This window comes from Echinops telfairi, unplaced genomic scaffold (assembly GCF_000313985.2).
Source record: "Echinops telfairi isolate 266 unplaced genomic scaffold, ASM31398v2 ScPeMD7_7404;HRSCAF=8442, whole genome shotgun sequence".
NCBI classification, from domain to species: Eukaryota; Metazoa; Chordata; class Mammalia; order Afrosoricida; family Tenrecidae; genus Echinops; species Echinops telfairi.
The window spans coordinates 1,428,069-1,440,694 of NW_022111304.1; the positions used below are offsets into that span (position 1 = coordinate 1,428,069).

General features: G+C 45.9%; 1 pseudogene; it reads right to left on the reverse strand.

The window, feature by feature from the left end:
* Positions 1-8,904: 8,904 nt before the first annotated feature.
* The window catches only part of LOC101648741, a 13,204-nt pseudogene continuing 9,482 nt past the window's right edge, over positions 8,905-12,626 (reverse strand).

The following is a 12,626-nucleotide window of genomic DNA, read 5'->3' on the forward strand; positions in this document are numbered from 1 at the left end:
CATCTGTTACCAAGTCCTGTCCATGTATTTAATACTTTCATCGCTTCCAGCTGACCACCAGTAGATGCCAGATAAATATAAAATACCAGAACCTTTACCTCGACTTTATCTCCATGGTAGGGTTTGATTGAGTTCCTGAAGAATAAGGTCCTGCCATATATTGAGAGAAAGTCAAAAAGTGTTGCTACAAAATCTAAGAACTCCCAAGAACATTTGCCTTGGCTTTCAGGGACTGTTTCAGAAATCTAGGAGGCTAAACACAGAGAGTTCAAACCACCAGCCCACTCCTCTGGAGAAAGATGAGGCTTTTTCCCCCCAGAAAGATGCACAGACTCAGAAAGCCACCCAGACACTTCTATCTTCTGACGGTCGGCCATCAGTCAGAATTGACTCAATGGCAGTGAGTTTGCCCTTGGTTACTTTGAAAAGTGACGGTCTTATCGGAGTGACTGAGGGACTCATTTTCTGGCACTAACAATGTTCTGCTGCAACTCCGAAGGGTTTCAGCGGCTCCTTCTTCAGAAGTGGATAGCATCTTCCTTCTCCATAGTCTGGTCTTCGTCTGGAAGCTCTGCTGAAACCGGCTCCCTTTGGATGACCCCGCTGGCACGTGAAAGACCGGTGCCATAGCTTCTGGTATTTGACAATGGGGTATTGAAATATACACTCCCTACCCCCAACAAGGCATTGAAATATACACTCCCTACCCCCAACACTGTCGACCATTAGGAAAAAAATGCAGTTTTCTAAAACACATCTGACCCTAAGATTTCAAATTAAGGATTGTGAACATTTTCCTTCAATTTTTTCTTTATTATGCCCAGGTCATTGACATTTTCATTGAATTTGTCCATGCAGACCATTTTAAACAGGCGAATGTTTTGTTTTGTCTACTTACGCCAAAATTAAAAATCCAAAATGAAATAAAAGCTTCTTTTGAAAGCATCTACTTTTCTGAATCATTTACAACACTCGCCACCTACCCACTTGAAAGGTGACCAAAGCTCCAATCCCAAGGCCCCGCCACCATCAGCCTTCGACCAGGAGATCCTCTTGTTCCTGTGGGGCCCCGTTGGCTGAGCCTGAAGACAAAGTCATGTGCTCACAAGGACTGGGAGAGCTCTTCCTAGGGGTTACAGAAAAACAACTCCGGAGGAGCGTGTGGAAGGAAACCTTCCTTCCCGGTCCATTCAAGAGGGAAACGGAACCATGAACTCAGTTTTATAAACGTGGCTTCCCAGGGGAAGGAGCTAACCCACTCTGGGAAAACCTTCAAGACTTTACTTTGAGTCCTGTGTCCATTACAGTCGTACATGGACAGCCGTTGTCCTGAAACCCGAGCATTCTCTTGGAGAGAAGCCTGGGCTAAGAATCCTATACCAGAACCATCAGCAGACACATTGCAAAATCTCTCCCCAGTCAAACTCGCGCTGCCTCCAATATTTGAGATGCCAGAGATGTGACCGCAGAGGGCAGGTGGGGTGAGAAAGGGAGGAAGGAGGTGGGCAACTGATCCCTGCCAGTCAATAAGGAAAGACTCCTCTGCAGTGCCTCCTTGCAAGGAGACAGGGATCAACCAGCCCCACCTGGTCCTTGTTGTCTTAACAGCTGAGAGTCTGGGGAAGTGGGGAGGAGGATAGCAAAGTCACACCTCTTTAAGCTTTATTCCCATTGGCCTTTGGCCTTTTTAAAAGGGCCTGACGGGTTCAGCATACATTTTCCCTGGCCCTCTAAGGATCCACTGGGTATCCTCTCTCCTCGGCACAAAGCATGAAATTCCCGATTCTGCTCTTCCTGGCAGCTCTGGCCTGGGCCCTATTCTGTGCTGGTGAGTACGGTCTTAGGAAAGCCTTCGGCCCGGCCTTCATTGCTCCTTTTTCTCCCAATGCTGGCCTGCTTCCTCCACCTCTGAAAGGGCTCCTGCTCCTTGTGGTCCCCATGTGGCCCCCTTCTGCCTCTAAGTAAGGAGCCCTCTGGCCACTGCCTGCTCTGCTCACACATCATCTGGCCTTCACCCACAACACGCCAACCAGACAGACCTTCTTGCAGGATCTCAGGGACACCTCCCAGAGTTGGGAAGCTGGCCCCTTGCAAACAAGTGTCCCTTCCTCCTGAGAGACACAGGCATGGGTCAGGGCACACTGCTGGGCAAGGACAGCATGGGCTAGTTTCAGTCACCACTCGCCTATGTGAATCTAGCCATGCTGTCCTTACCCCACAGTGTACCCTGGCCTGTGGCTTTAAGTCTCAGGGAAGTAGGGACACTTTTTCTAAATCTCACTGAAGTGCCATTCGAGCTAAGACAATTCTGCTGCTCCTTGAGTTGAGGGCCTTTGTTCTTGCTCTTCCCTCTGCCAAGAAGCGTTTTCCTCTCCTTTTCCCTCCCCACCCAACTCTGAATTCCTCCAGGCTCATTCCTTTTTGAGTGAGCCCTAGTGGTGCAGAGGGTGAAGTATTGGACGGCCAACCAAAAACTAGGCAGTTTGAAATCACCAGGTGTTCCATGGAAGAAGACAAGGCAATTTGCTTACATAAAGATTTACAGCCCCAGAAACCACGTGGAGCAATTCTACTCGGTCCTATCAGGGCTCTTTGCATTGGAATGGATTCAATGGCAGTGGGTAGGCTAATGCATTTTCAATGGAGTCCTGGTAGCACAGCGGTTGAAGCAGTTGGCTGCTAACAACAGGTCGATAGTTCAAACCCACAGCCACTCCACAGGAAAAAAGATATGACAGTCTGCTCCTATGAAGGTTACAGCCTAGATCAGAGGTATCGACGGGATCAGATATCAGGCATCAGAAGACCCATATCAAACAATCATATTGATGCGAACAAGTGGAGAAGTGGAGACCCAATGCCCATCTGTAGACAATTGGACATTCCCTCACGAAAGGGTCACAAGAAAGGGATGAGCAAGCCAGGTGGGATACAGCACCGACGAAACACACAACATCCCTCTAGTTCTTTAATGCCTCCTCCACCCTCACTATCATGACCCCAATTCTACCTGGCAAATCCGGCTAGGCCAGAGCATGTACCCGGGTACAGATAAGAGCTCTCAACGCGGTGCCAGGGAAAAGCAGCCTCCAACAACCAAAGGGCCAATAGGCACAGTTGTACAGCGATAATATAAAGATTATAGTAAAGTGGCAGAGGATAAGAAAGGTAGGAGAAAGAATACAGTAAAGGAGTCAGAAATTTTATGGTAGCATGCTCACCTCAGCTCCTCTTGATGGTCCACGTGGAACTGGGATAAGAGAGAAAGAACCTTTGCTATCTTGGGATATTTATAGAAGCCATAGACATGCATATTCAATAGTTACATGCACCACAAGGTGGGTGATATCTACATTAGGGTCCCTGAGCTCACAGGTGAGGAAACCTAATACCTGCATTGGGGGAAGGTAGGCTAGGGGTTGGATGTGTGCTTCTGTAGGGAGATATAATCAATTGTGTGCTTGCTTTAAGGCAGCATATTGTGGGAATGCTATTTAAAGCTGGATCATGTACTTGGATTTTATCTCTAACTTACCAAAGCAGAGGCTCTCCTACTGTGGAATATCAGCTTTCCAGATTCCTTCTGTTGTAAGTTGGGGACTCTAGTCCTCGTCATACTTCCCTCGGTGTTAGTTTCCCACAAGACAGAATCCAGGACAGATAACCCCTCAGGAACAGTATTGGGAATAGTGACACCATGAGGGTAGGGAGAAGGTGTGGCAAAAGGGGGAGAAATGGGGAATCGAAACAATGACCAATGTATAACACACACACACACACACACACACCCCGGAGGAAATGAACAACAGAAACATGGATGAAGGGATACAGCGGACAGTGTAAGATATGAAAATAATAATAATTTATCAAGACATCACAAGGGTGGAAGGGTGGGAAAGGGAGAGAAAAAAGAGGATCTGATATCAAGGGCTCAAGTAGAAAGAAAATGTTTTGAAAATGATGGTGGCAACCTATGTACAAATTTGCTTGATACAATGGATGTATGGGTTGTTATAGGAGGTGTAAGATCCCCCAATAAAATGATTTGTAAAAAAAATTTTTAATTAAAAAAGGTAGTTTACAGCCTAGGAAGCCTTATGACTTCTACTTCATCCTAAACATCACAGGGAAATGAGGTTTGGGTCCTCGGCGTAATCAGGCATCTGTTTCCCCCATTGCAGAAATACACCATCTGATCCTGCCCCAAATGCTGTGACCAGTGACTCCTTCTCTCCCTCCTGCCCCTGCTGTCCCTGATTATACTGAGGACCCACTAGACTCACTTGGAACACCCCTTCGTTCCTTGTTCCCAAACGTCATTTCCCTTTGGGAGAACATATCCCCCTGCCACATGAGTAGGCATTCTTGCTGATGTTTAACTTGAACTCCTGCAGGGTTTGAAGCCGGTTCTCCTCGGAGAAGTGTACTGTGCCCATGACAACTGCCCTTTGGACTTGCCTCTACCCGTGTGAACGTCTCCTGAGATTCATGTGGGAGAGGTGGCTGTGATGAGAGGCACTCCAGTTCTCTGTCCATTGTTGGGGTCATACAGCTGAAGAAGACAGAAAAGACCCCTACGCTAGTGGAACTTAAATTCTTTTTCATGACTTGTGTCATGGTAATTCGAAAGTTATGGGAGGTTGAGATCAGGGAAATGAGACTGGATATATGCTACATGTTCGTGGAAGGCTTTTTATTGTAAGGAGTTGACATGGAATCTGAAATTTGGTCCTCAGAGTAATTGGGCATCTCTTTCCTCCATTGCAGAAGAAGCACTGTCTGATCCTACCCCGGTTTCCATGATCAGTAAGTCCTTCTGTCCCTCCTAACCCTCTTGGTGGTGGGAGGCTTTAACAGCTAGGGTGGGGATTGGGGTCGTCCTCCTGGTGATAAGGAGGAAGAGGCGCTTTCTGAAAGTGGGTCACACAGACTGCAGTGAGACAAGGTTAAGGAAGGAAGCGAATAGTCTGGCTGAGGCAATATCAGTGCAGGGGAAAGTTTTGGGGTGAATAAAAGGAGGGGAAACATGAGGTCACATGATAAGGGAACCATCTCACATGGTATTCATACTTCCTTCCACAAGCAACTTCCATCACTTCCAACACATGAGTATCACCTACCTAGACTGACATCTCATTTTTTCCCCTATTTCCATGAGACTCTTTCATGTGCCATCCATATTAGTTAAATTTAACTTGTTTACCTCCCCACCTATTCTACACGTACCTTTCCGAGTCCTTGCTGACTGCCTTCCTACGGCCAAGAAAGAAAAAGCCTGCCCTGACAAACCCTGCCTTGAAGACTCAGTTTCTCTCTGATTCTTATCATACCCTTAATTCTTATCATACCCTAACCTAGATTTTTTCCCTAAACCTGTCCAACAGAAGTGTGTCTCCATCCTCCATATTCCAAGAGGCAAACAGTACATAGGATACCTATCATTCCCTAGGGCAAGAATTTATACCACTTCACTTCTGTATTCTGGCACCCAACACTTATTAGGTATCCTAGGACCCTGTGGTCAGTTCCAAAGAGGAAAATCCTATCTTGATTTTGCTAAATCAACACATTGGTGTGTTTGTAGCTAAGTTTGATGAAGAGACCTCAGCCCCAAAAGAATCTGCCTCGCCCCAAGAGACATCATCAACCACAGTCCAAAATACAACCCGCAAAACATCAACAGCAAGTGGGGTGAACAGAGAGCGTCAAACTCCAAAATGTAAGTCTCTAACTTTCAACCAGTTCAGTTGCTTAGATAAGTGTCTGGCAGCAAGTCCGCGCCATAATACCTCCATCCACAGAGCTAAGCGAAAGGAGGAGACAAACTCAGACCACTGAACACGATTGCACACGTGGGGATGCACACTAGAGCACACACAGCTGCCCACCCCGTGCATCTTTTTCGCTCAGGCCCACCCACAACCTACCAAAAAAAATAAGTCTCTATTTTAGGGATTCATGGTGAAGAGGAGATTCTCTTTTAATTATGGGATGTTGCTACTGATGTGATATTTTCCGCTCTAAAATTAAAACCTTTCATAGACAAAAAGTCTCCGCTAATGCAAGCTGTCTTTGGGAAAGAAAAAGGGGACGTCCGTGATCGTGTAGAACAATGGACAAAAGGTAGGTACATTCCAAGATAATGTCTTCTGGGAACCAAATTACTCACCAGTCCACCATGCAGGAATGGGGTATGGGCAAGAACATATCCCTGTCCCCTAGAACTGCCATAATCCCACTCCATGAAGCGCGCCTTCATTAAGAGATCCCAAACAGCTACCGGTTTATCACTCAGATTCAAACTGCCGTGGAGCAGGTTTGGAGCAAGGTTTCCCCTGAAGTTCAATCCTCAGCCTCCCAAGTCATGACAACCCCATGTGTATCAGAGTAGAACTGTCCTCCGCAGGATTTCCACAGCTGATTTTGCAGAATTAGATAGGAAGGCATTTCATCATCACTTCTCCTACTTCTGCATAAAGCCCTCGAGGGGTTGTGTGGTTGAAAAGTTAAAAGATGAAGAGAAAGGAAAGGGATGGAGCTGGTGCCTGAAGCCCCTCAAGTATCACTCTCATCTTATGCTTCCTTCCAGTTGGAGAGAAACTAGTCCAACAGCTGATGAGACAGTTGTTTTCATACTGGCGTGGCTAATGAGAAGCTGAGCAGAATGGGGTCCCTGGACCTAAAACCTGAAACACACTTGTAGCCCAAAACTATTAAACTGAAAGCATCCCGCTTGGTGTGTGCCTACGTTACATGGGATGGGCCCTTAAAAAGTGATGGTGGAGTGGCATCCTGCTATAAGCCCCAGGAGGCGCTGGGTGCCCTGACCCAGGCACTGGACCAATCAAGACCTACCTAGGGGGCCTGTGCTCCACACATGTGCAGATGCTCATTTAAAGGACCCTCTAGTTCCAGTGCCCTCCTTAATCTTACTGAAAAAACTAAAGCAACTTCCAAAGAACTAGATTTTATCATCTTGCATATAGGAAAAACCTAGACCATTGCTATTAAAGCCACTTTCTAGTGAGTTTATTAAATATTCATCCCTTCTGCTTTCCATGCATGCATTCTACATTGGGCAATGAATAACTGCATCAGCTCAGTAAAATATAAACCACTACAGTGATAATTTGTGCTTGAGTCAAAAAGGAGAGTTGAAGCCATTAATAGCCATGTGATCTAGCCCACCTGTCATTGTTAGGTGCCGTCCAGGTGGTTTGATGCATAATGACCTTACATACAACACAACGACACATCTCCTGGTCCTGCACCAGTCTCACAATTTTTATTATGTTTGAGCCCATGGTTGCAGCCACTGTGCCAATCCGCCTACAATTCAGAGTCTTCCTCTCTTTCACTGCCTTTCCACGTTACCAAGCATGATGTCCTTCTCCAAGGACTGGTCTCTCCTGGTGACATTTCCGAAGTACGGAAGACAAGTCTCTCCATCCAGGCCTCTCAGGGGCATTCTGGCTGGACTTCGTCCAAGACAGATTTTTTTGTTCACTTGGTAGTCCATGGTACTGGTGCTGGCAAATGTCCCATAATTCAAATGCCTCAATTCTTCTTCAGTCTACCTTATTCAATGTTTAATTGTCACATGCATATGAGGTAACTGAAAACACTATAAGTTAGGTCAGCCTCATTGGAGTCCTCCAATCATATCTGTGCTTTGCAACACTTTCTTAAACAGCAGACTTACCCAATGCCATGTGTCATTTGATCTCTTGACTCTTGCTTCCGTGAGCACCAATTATGGATTCATGCAAGATTTAATCCTTGATAACTTCAGTCTTTCTCCATCCTCTATCATGATGTTATCTGCAGCTTATAATCATATTTTTAATTATATGGATTATCTTCTCTATCTGGCTAAAATATCCAGAATATGGCTCCTCCTCCCTCTGTATCCTCCTTTCCCTCCACCACTGACAAGACTAGTGGTTCGCACAGGTAGAGGGCAGGATAACACTGGAGACATGATAAAAAAGAGAACAATCAGGTCTCCTGAGCGCCCTCTCCCCAGGCTTGTCAGAGTCAGTGATTCTAGACTATTCTCCCACCTACCCACTCTATCTGATTCCCTTCCAATCAATCCCCAGGGTGGACAAAATTCAACCTAGGGTCTGTTTGGGAGAGTTTTAATGAAGCAACTACGGATCTTTTTTATTGCTTTTTCTCTTTCTCTGAAAACATACACACCAAAGCATCTACCCAAACAGCTTCTACACTGACAACTCAGTGGTGTTGATTATGTTTCCCATGCTGTGCCACCATTATAGCTACCCCCATCCACTCAGTTTACTGCCATTAACAATAACTCCGTGTCCCCTACTTCTGATAGCCTATTTATTTACTTATTTCATTTAAGTGAGATCATACAGTATTAGTCCTTTTGAGAATGACTTATTCTGCTCGATATAATGTTTTCAAGGCTCATCTGTGTTTGTGGCGAGCATCAGAACCTCATTTCTCTTTACAGCTGTATGACAGTCCCTTCTATGGCTATACCATATTTTGCTTATTCATCAGTCAATGAACATTTCCGTTGTTTCCATGTCTTAGCTGTTGTGAAAAGTGCTTCAATAAACATTAATATACAAGGGTCTGTTTGCATTTCCACCTTCACTTCTTCCACGCATATTCCTAGGATTGGGATTGCTTCGTCAAATGGTGAATCTCTGTTCAATGTTTTGACAAACACCAGGTTCTTTTCCACAGTGGCTGGCTGCACCATTTTATATTTCTGTCAGCCATGAATGCAGGCTCCAGTTTCTCCACAACCTCGCCAACATTTGCTATTTTCCTTTTTAATCATTGTCAATCTAATAAAGGTGAAACAATATCTTCTGGTGTTTTTTTTCCACAATAAGATCTTTTATTTGTCAACATGAAGTCTGAATTTTAAACAGATTCTTGAACTGGTGGCTCATAGCCATCAGCTCATTCCCCTTTTGCACCTGTCTAGACCATCGCCAGTAGTTTTTCCAGAACTGCCACCTTCACCATGAAGCTCCATGAGTTTTCCCAATTCAAACTTGGGCTTTTTCAGCATCTTTATTTTTCTGACAAACACATCATGGGGAGGATAAATAGACTGGCAAGCCTTTTCTATGTCTTTCCCAATGCTATCCGGAATCAGTTTATCGACCACTTCTTCCAAGTCATTTGTCTGCACCTCTCGGGTCATGATTTCCATCATTTTCTTTCGGATTGGGCGGACCTGCTGGGGCAGAGCATAAGAGGTCATCCGAATCTGATTGTTGCGTGTTTTAGTAAAACCAACACAGAACAGACGAAGCAGACCGATTGGTAGTCTTGACATCAACATGAGCTTCAATCATGGTCTGCCATTTCTTGAGCAGGGAGCACATCTTTTCCCGCATAAGGTCTGTGGCGTGGAAGTTGGTCAGGCAGTTTTGGCCCTGAACATCCTCAGTCATCAACTTAAATTTTCTAAAGGCAACCTCATCGTTTTGCAGATCAGCAAGGCTCACTTCAGAAACCCATCCTTTGAGGCCATCAGATGCAATTTTGGTTCCTTGAGTCCTGGTGACCAGTGTTTTCCCAATATTTCTATATTGAACCTAGCTGGTGCTTTCACACCATCCCAGTCTTTCTTAGAAAATGGATCAACCACTTTCTTCTTAGCTCCTTTTTTGCCACCTTTTGTAAGGTGCTTGTTCTTGCCAACCCCTTCTTGTGGTTTTTATTTGCGTCTCCCTAATAGCAAATGGCGGAGACCTGATGGCATAGTGGATTATGCATCGGGGTGCTAACCACAAGGTTAGCGGTTCAACAGAACCACCGGTGGCTCCTCAGGAGAAAGGTGAGTCTCAGAAACCCAACGGGCAGCTCTACTCTACCCCATAGGATCACTGTGAGTCATCATAGAATCAATTGCAGTGAGTATGACGGGTCTTTTTTGAATGGCTAAGAAGGTTGAGCATCTTTTCATGTTTTGTTGGCCATTTGAATGTTGGGTCTTTTTTTTTTTTTTTTTAAGGAAAATAACTTTATTTTCCATTCACTCAAATTACTACATCACAACAGCCAGATGAAGGAGGCCACACAAACCCAGCCCCAAACTTGACATCATCTCGATACGGAAGAACGCCTTCTCCCATGACGATTCGGAGAGCAGGGAGCGATTCAGGGTGGAGGAGCAGTTTAACTTGTGCAGTTTACATGGCGACTATCCGTTCTCCTGTTACACTCGATTTGCCTGGTTGTCAGAAACAAGTTCCCAGTTCTTCGATGTGAACGTGAACAGGCCCATCGGTTTGCAAATTTGCAATTCAGCACCCTGAGAGAGCTTGAGGTCGCCCTGGTTCTGGGCACACTCAAAAGTGACTTCATCTCATAGTGACAAAGGCCAAACTGCTGCTGCTGCTGCTGCTGCTGCTGGGGATTCGCCCGCTGGGCTCCGTGAGGCTCCTGCTACCGCTGTGTGACATCAGACCAGGCAGATTCAGTGCCCCTGCCCCCAGGAAAGCAAAGCCCACAGCCACACCTGCTGCCATCTGAGCCCGGGCTCTCGGGCCCAGCAGCGTGTGAGCTAACTGCAGCAGGTGGCCTGCCGCCCGTGGGTGGGCTGTTGGGGCGACTCTCATCTGAGGGCCCCCCGCTTCCACGAGGCATCGTGACTGCAAGGTGAGGCGGCTTCGAGGTGCTGGAAATGTGGAGGACAGGATCAAATCGCTTCTACTTCAAGCAGGAGGGGGCGTGGAGCTTGAATGTCCTCCTTGGCGAACCAGCTGTTTAAGCTCTTTGCCCATTTTCCTATTGGGTTGTCTTTTTGTTGTCAAGTTCCTGTAGAAGTTTTACATATATTTTACACACATTTTGGATATATGAATATTTGACTATATTAGCGCCAAATATAAATATTTGGCTATATATTAGACTGTCCTAATCTTTGTTTTGTTTTGTCTGTTTTATTCTTCTTTTCCCCAAAAACCATTTTATTGGGCGCTAATACAGATATCATATCATTCCATAGTCATTCACACCAAACACCACAGTGGACTGGCTTTACAGAACAGCAAGTTATTGGTATTGCTGTCCTCATAGGCTACATGTCCAAGCCCAGGTGTCAGGCATGTCAATCCCTCCCTCAGAGGTTGCCCTGGGGTGTCCCTTGCTGCTCAGTGATCCTCACACAGCATCCGTCTTCACCAGCATGTATGGGCCTCCGTGTCTAATAAGCTCTTTTTCAATAACTCAGACATGATTAGGAATTATCTGGCTACATTGGTATGGCCTCATTCACATAGCAAATAAAACCCTTTTTCTAACGGTCCAGGGGCCAGGGTTCCATAACCTATTTCAGGGAACACAATTTAATCCAATAGAGAAGGGAGCCAGATACACTGGCCATGACCGTCCTGGCTAATGTTCTTTCTGTTCTGGCTGCCTCTATGGTAAGAGGCACAAACATAGGGAGCAGCCATGATTTAAACTCCGAAAACCAGGCCCCAGGTGTCATTTGCTGGGTATGTGACAGATCCCCAGCGGAAACTCAGACTCTCAAGGATGTCTCCCCCTGCACACAACCCCCAAGGATGTCTCACTATTCATATCATCCAAATGCTCTCTGGTATTCTCGCCTAGATCGACACAGATGTGGCAGAAGCTACCAGGGTCTTTTTCAAAAGGGTCTTTTCATGGCAGTTCTTTGGAAGAAGTCAAATCCCGCATCCCACCCTCCGTCACAAATACTACAATTCTAACACCTCGTCAGTCCCGGCCCCCATCATCTTTCACCTGAATGGCTGACATTCCCGGCTTCTATCACTGCCTCCATTACAGTCCATTCTCAATGCAGCCCTCACTTTAAAATGGCACTTGATTCCTGTTACTTCATACCACCTCTCAGCTGACACCCCTCCAAAGGCTTCCCATGGCACTCAGTAAAAGACACAGTCTTTGCTAACCTACAAGACCCTACAGGATCTGGCCGTCATGTCCTATCTCCTCCCATTTCTCATCACTCCCCCCTTCTCCTTCTGCTCCATGGGCGCTGGCATCCTGACTTCCCCAAAGGCATTAGTCACATTCCTGCCTCTAGGACTTTGTTGCCCTCTCTGGAAACACTCTCCCCCCAGGTAACCACAAGCTTCACTCCTTTACTTCCTCTCAGGTCAATCCTCTAAGGCTGGTCCTTTCCTAGCCTAAAACTGAAGTTCTCCCCAGGTCCCCTCGTCTTTATGAATGTCCTTAGTATGTATCACTATCTAATATGTTAGGATCGAATGTGCTATATAACACATGGAACTACTGTCTGCTTCCTTCCCTAGACTATAAACCCCAGGAAGGCAGAGAATTCAATCTGCTGTGTTCACCAATGCCTGAAACATGATAGGCACCCAACAATATAACGTTGCATTAATTTATTCACATCCACCCACCTCCTCATTCTCACTGTGAGGTTGAAGTCTTCGTCATCTCTCTTCTCAAACTCATCTTAGCACTTGTATTAACTTTTAAACAGAGAAGGGACTCTGTGGAATTCATCTTAGAGCCCCTCATACTTCACAGACACTTCACAAGTTGTCCGTGGACTGAAAGACAAAGATTCATGTAGGGACACTTTATTCAGGTCCGTACCGACACATAATGCTTCT